The following is a 6,580-nucleotide window of genomic DNA, read 5'->3' on the forward strand; positions in this document are numbered from 1 at the left end:
GGTAATGTATTGGACATGCAATTTAAATTGGAAAACCAACTTAAATGCAAAGCAATTACTGACACTTTTAATATTATCCAGACTAATAAAGCAGCAATTAGATCTCATTATATAGCTATAAAATTGGTTTGTAATAGATTGATTGCACCAAATGTTCCCACTGATTTTTGATGGCCTTATGGACAAGAGTACTTTTATTTTGTCTTAAGGAAAAAAATTCTAACAGTTATAATCTATTTGAGCTCTTCCTTTTATGTGTGCATCAAAGATAAGGCAAACAAACAAACACAAAGGAAATAGAAAAAAGAAAGATATAAACACTCCATATACCCAAGTATATTTATTTTCCCCAAGAGATCATCAGTTGTTTCAGAATCTTCTTGCCAGCAGTTTCTAGAACTCTTATGGCAGACTGTTCATTTGTTTATACTCAAGGTAAGTGTATTAAGATGCTATGCTAAAATAAGCCCAGGAGAACGGGTCTCGGAAACCCTTTTTACGAAGATGGCGCCGAAAGCTAAGAAGGAAGCCCCTGCCCCTCCCAAAGCCGAAGCCAAAGCAAAGGCTTTGAAGGCAAAGAAAGCAGTGTTGAAAGGCGTCCACAGCCACAAGAAAAAGAAGATCTGCACGTCACCCACTTTCCGCCGGCCAAAGACACTAAGTCTCCGGAGGCAGCCTAAATACCCTCGGAAGAGCGCACCCAGGAGAAACAAGCTTGACCACTACGCCATCATCAAATTCCCCCTGACTACCAGTCAGCCATGAAGAAGATGGAAGACAATAATACACTAGTGTTCATTGTGGATGTCAAGGCCAACAAGCACCAGATCAAACAGGCTGTGAAGAAGCTCTATGACATTGATGTGGCCAAGGTCAACACCCTGATCAGGCCTGATGGCGAGAAGAAGGCATATGTTCGACTGGCTCCTGACTATGATGCTTTGGATGTTGCCAACAAAATTGGAATCATCTAAACTGAGTCCAGCTGCCTAATTCTAAATATAAAAATTTTACACTGTAAAAAAAAAAAAAAGATGCTATGCTAAAGAGATTTGTTTTGGTCTAAATTATACTAGTTTAATCAAATAACTTACTGAATTAGTGATCTCAAATGCCTATTACCATAATTATATACATATAGTATATAAATATATGTACATATGTATATATGTATATATATATACACACATATATATAATAAAGGCATAATATGCTAATTAGACTGGACAACTGAATGACCTTCCAGACGTCCTTCTGGACGACCTTCCCAGATGAAGCCGGGGCTGCGATGGGCCAAGGCAGCGAATTTCGTGCATCGGACCTCTAATATATATATACATATATATTTATCTATAATTCTAAAGAACAAAATACCCCCACCTGTCTACACTCTCCCCTCTCAATCTTCCTGGCTCTGCTCCCCTACAGAATCACCAAATGTGGGGAAGCTAATCAATTAGTTATTGAGAGAGAGAAAAAATGTGGCCCATGACTATTGAATGACTACAATAGAATTCCAAAGGCCCCTTTCCTTGTCTTGGGTGGGACAGGTTTGTGATCAACTTTTGCTGCAGAACTGCCTATGTCATCAGGCTAAAGTGAAACCACATTCTTCAATAGCTTCATTCCCTTACCTGTCCTGTTCATTGCTGATATGTTTCTTACCCATTCACTTTACTAATCATATGTTCATGCACAACTAGGTTGCCCCAGAGTCTTCCCCCCCCCCCCAGTACCTGAGACTTTTATCTGGGTACATGGCCTCCTAGAATAATGAGTTACATTTCCCCAGACTCTCTTGCAGCTTCATGAGGCTTTGGGACTAAGTTTTGTTTAATGGGAAATAAACAGAAATGTCTTTGGTAGCTCCAAGGAATAAATTTTCTTTTCAGAAGTAATTTGTGCTCATTGTTTGCCACTTGTTCTTCATTCTTTTACCCATCCTGCTTTCTAGAATAAAGATGCCACCATCTTGGGCCAGCAGGATGAAAACCACATTTTAGGGAAGACAGAGTAGTGATGTATGTGGACAGAGCTCAAGTCTCTGAATTTCACATGAAAAAAAAAAATTACATCCTGTCTTACTTAAACCACTGTAATTTGGGGTTTTCTGATACTGTAGAACCTAACACTAACAAATATATGGAATGTCAGGAACTCTCACATGCAAAATTTTGTCAACCATTATGGGTCCAAAAGAGGCAAAAAGAAAGGAAGACACAGGAGAATAAACAACACATGTTGTAGATAATTCAGAATTCAAGATGGTAGTGTCTATCATTCATGGCTAAAAAAAGGTTAAAATATAATAATTTTTCAATCTTGATACAAGGGTTGTATAAATTGGCCAACTTTCATTGGGTGGCTTGTACTTACATCATGGAACACTGAATAGAGTTTTGTAATGGGTTGTTCGTGTGTGTATTTACACATTGTACAAGTATTTTTAAAGAATATCTTAAATGTGATATTAGTATATACCAATGTTATAATAGAGGAACTTTATAATTTATTTTGTACTTTAAAAATCATTTATTTCTTCTTAATCTTAATGGCTAAATCAACTCAAGTTTTCATTTAGAAAAACTCTAGACAATTAAGATAGGGAGTTAGCTGAGGCCCACAAAATATAAGTAAATATAAATGACTTTATAATGATCTAATATTTGAGGATTGGTGTCCTCTCTAAAATGAAATTGGTTGATATTTAATTATGATCAGTAAATTCATTATATTACATAAGGATATTTTTTTGTAATTCATCCTGTAGATCAGCAGAAACTGTGCAATCCAAAGCTAGTATTATAAAAGGGAGATTACTGACATATCTCGATGACCTTGGAGGGCAGTGGCTAATACCAGCCCCCCAAAACTCCCCCAAATCAAACCATGTCCCCCTGACCTACTTTGTGTGCTTCCAGAGATGCAGTCAACTATTTATTATGTGTGGAAGAAAAGAGACCTCAATACTCATGTGAGAGGAATTGAGAGAAGTGAATGTGACTTAATAGAAATATACATCTTTAATTTAGTGGAAATTTTTAAATTTTTAGTGATATTTTGTGTCTCAAGTATATTCTAGTGAGTCCAGCCGTGGGCAAACTATGGCCCCCATATTGAAATGAATAAAACTATTGAAAAAAAAAAAAGACCGTACCCTTTTATGTAATGATGTTTACTTTGAATTTATATTAGTTCACACAAACACTCCATCCATGCTTTTGTTCCGGCCCTCCGGTCCAGTTTAAGAACCCATTGTGGCCCTCGAGTCAAAAAGTTTGCCCACCCAATAGTCTATTGAACTCTACTTTCTTACAAAATTAGTCAAATGAAAATATTGACTACCAATTGTATTTGTGTAGTCCATTATACAGAAATCTTCCAATTTATTTTCATTTAACACCAGTGGCCTGGTGCACTGACTCGTGCATATTGAAAGGAAATTAATTAGAAGAAATATTTTAATATCGCTATTCGTCCTTTCTCTATAATAGAAGTGTCAACCAAATTCGCAATTGACAATGACATTGAAACACACACAGGTGATTGGCACCAGCAAGAGCTTTATATGTATCGTGCAAATGTGAGTCAATGTTTATTTTTAAATTGCCAGTGTGCGTTATATGTACAGCTGGTCGGTCGGTCGGTCAGTTGGATGGATGTATGGTTGGTCACTTAGCCTTTTATATATATGGATTTCCCAGCATCTATTATATTCTTATATTCTTGTAGTCCATTATACAGAAATCTTCTAATTTATTTATAATTCCCATTGGTTTGTTAACATTTACAGAATGAAATGTAAATATAACCAAATATTTTAAGTGCGTATTTTTATTACATTTATTTGTTTAACAAATTTTTATTCTGGTTTTACAATTCCTATTTTCTTCTTGTTTCCTTTAAGTTGAACATTTTTTTTTTCAAATGATGGGAATATTTATGAATGGCTATGTCTTCAAATAGTCTATCAAAAGTTTGTTTTTTAAATTTCTTTTGGGCTACCTTCTATGAGAGGATTATTATCTTTTTAAAGGTCAGTAAAATGATCCATGGCTTGTACATTTTTTGCATTACATCACATAACTGCTTTTAGTTAAAACAAATAACAAATATTTACCAATTTTTATTATGAAATTAATATCATACTTCTTCCTACAAGTTATTTATCTAATTTGCTTAATTTATTTTTCTAAATTACATGTTATAATAATAAAAAAATTAAGGACAAATTTTATTGTTACATCTCAAATGAAGACAAACAAATATAAAAATATTGTATGAAAGGAAAGCAGTATTCTTACACTCAGTAAAATGAGTCATCAAAGAGCAAATCATAACAGCAAACATCTACTTCAGTTCAGTCAAAAAGTCAGCACACATTTGCAGGTTTTGAGGATAAGAAAACTAAATTTTTAGAAATGCATGTTTCAAAACAACTTACGTGAACTCAATTATGTAAAAAAATGCATAGAAAAATGACCAGAAGGAAACACTCCAAAATTATAGTGGTTATATTAAAGTGTATTCAGTAGAATGTATTTTTATTTTCTTCTTTAATTTTCTATAGTTTCCAATTTTTCTACAACATGCACATCAAAGTTGTTCCTCTTTGTGTTTTGCATACAAAAGGGCAGACATAGAAAGAGGAAATTAACAAAAAGGAGGTGTTGGGCTGGAGGTTTTACCAAGCCTGCATCTGTTTAAGTGCTTAAAGAAGAGATGCTCAGAGACCTGGGCATCAGATCGAGGGAGGAAAGGGTCCCAGGCTGCAGAGCACTTCCTGCAGAGACAGACCCTCAGGCCGACTTTGCATGTCCCAGGAACAAGGTCAGCCTGAAGGAGGGAAAGATGGTGCCCACAAAAACTTAAAAGAGAAGGAACACCTTTCCAGCCGCCACTCAGCCCACCTGGCACCAATGTGCTCCCGTGTGTCATCACGTCCTTTTCCTCTGTCACCTGCAGAGCCTCAGCTTTGGAGGGGAAAGATTCTTATTAAAACTCTTCAAAAGGCAGAAAACGCCTGGAACAAAGTAACTGTAACTGTAAAATGTCCTGAAAGGCCAATTAGAAATTGCAATACTGGGAGTTTTATTACAACTAACTCCTCCTTAATTATCAATCAATGGATTCTGTTGGAAAAAAAAATCCCTCATATTCTCTGCTGGGGAAATGATGCTAATTATTTTCTGTTAATTAAGGCTGTTCTGGGATTCAGACGTGCCATCCTTTAACTGAAAGATTGACACATCAATGCTAACATAATGTTCAGTGCACCCTTCTAAAGTCTTTACAACCAGTGATAATAAATTAGTGCATGTTATTTTAAACCTCCTGAATAATCATGGCTTTGTCGGGAATGAAAAATGTATACATAAGCAATAATGCATGTACTTTAATATGTTACTTAATACAGTCTTGCAAATATTTAAAGAGAACCTCTCTGAGATACTGTGGCTCACTTGCACATTTTTTATTAAGCCAAAATTAAATACAGTATTTATAAAGGTATCTACTCATACCTCCGACAGCAGAGGACAGTTTCAAATAATTTAATTCACTAGGTTCTCTGTTATCAAAAGTGGTACACGTCAGGAAATCTCCGAGTCAAAGAAACTACATACCTGTCAATTATTTAACCAAATGATTGTCTAAGTAGGATACTGCACTCAGCCATGTTAAAAATTATAATATAAAAATATAAATCTGGGTTCCCGAGGTTTTCTCTTTCTTATTCTTTCCCTGAGTGAACAAGTTTAAAATGAATAAATGGCCCTCAAGAGGGATCGGCCAGTTTAGCTTCAGCCTACATTGTCCAGAATGTAAAAGTCCCAGAAACTGTGTGACCCAGGTGATGAGCAAAGCAAATCATTTGCTGTTAAGGTCTTAGGACCTTCCTATTTTCCCCTTGTGGTCTGGCTATTGTCAGTTACATTTGCGCGCGCACACATACACACACACACACACACACACACACACACACACACACAATGCACAGTTCCCACTAGTTCTTCTATCAGGAACATGGAAACCACCACTGAGATCCTATCAAAAATTTTAAAGAATTTGGTCAATAAAATAAGATCTCTCTCTCCTTTGCCTTAACATGATCTGTACTTCCCCACATGTGGAGAACAAAATGAGGGAAGTAAAGTGATGAATGGTGGTAATTACTTCTCACTATTACTGCTCCTCTGCCTCTTGTAGTAGCTCTTCCAGTTATGAGTTGAATGGAGAGTTCTGATAAATCAGTGGTTCTTAACCTTCCTAATGCCACGACCCTTTAATACAGATCCTCATGTTGTGGTGACCCCCAACCATAAAATTATTTTCGTTGCTACTTCATAACTGTAATTTTGCTACTGTAAACAATATGTAATTATATATGTGTTTTCCGATGGTCTTAGGCAACCCCTTTGAAAGGGTCTTTCGACCCCCAAAGGGGTCGCGATCCACAGGTTGAGAACCGCTGTGATAAATAATTACAGGTGAACTGATGGAGACACAGTGATATGAAGAGACTTACCCACATAATCCTACCAGCACTGAAACTAAACAAATGTTATTCCATTACACAATG

At 36.1% G+C, this 6,580-nt stretch overlaps 1 pseudogene; it reads left to right on the forward strand.

Annotated features, from left to right (window-relative positions):
* Positions 1-468: 468 nt before the first annotated feature.
* On the forward strand, positions 469-1,033 carry LOC118660650 (annotated as a pseudogene).
* The last annotated feature ends 5,547 nt before the right edge of the window (positions 1,034-6,580 follow it).

Source organism: Myotis myotis, unplaced genomic scaffold (genome assembly GCF_014108235.1).
Source record: "Myotis myotis isolate mMyoMyo1 unplaced genomic scaffold, mMyoMyo1.p scaffold_m19_p_7, whole genome shotgun sequence".
In the NCBI taxonomy this organism is placed as follows: domain Eukaryota; kingdom Metazoa; phylum Chordata; class Mammalia; order Chiroptera; family Vespertilionidae; genus Myotis; species Myotis myotis.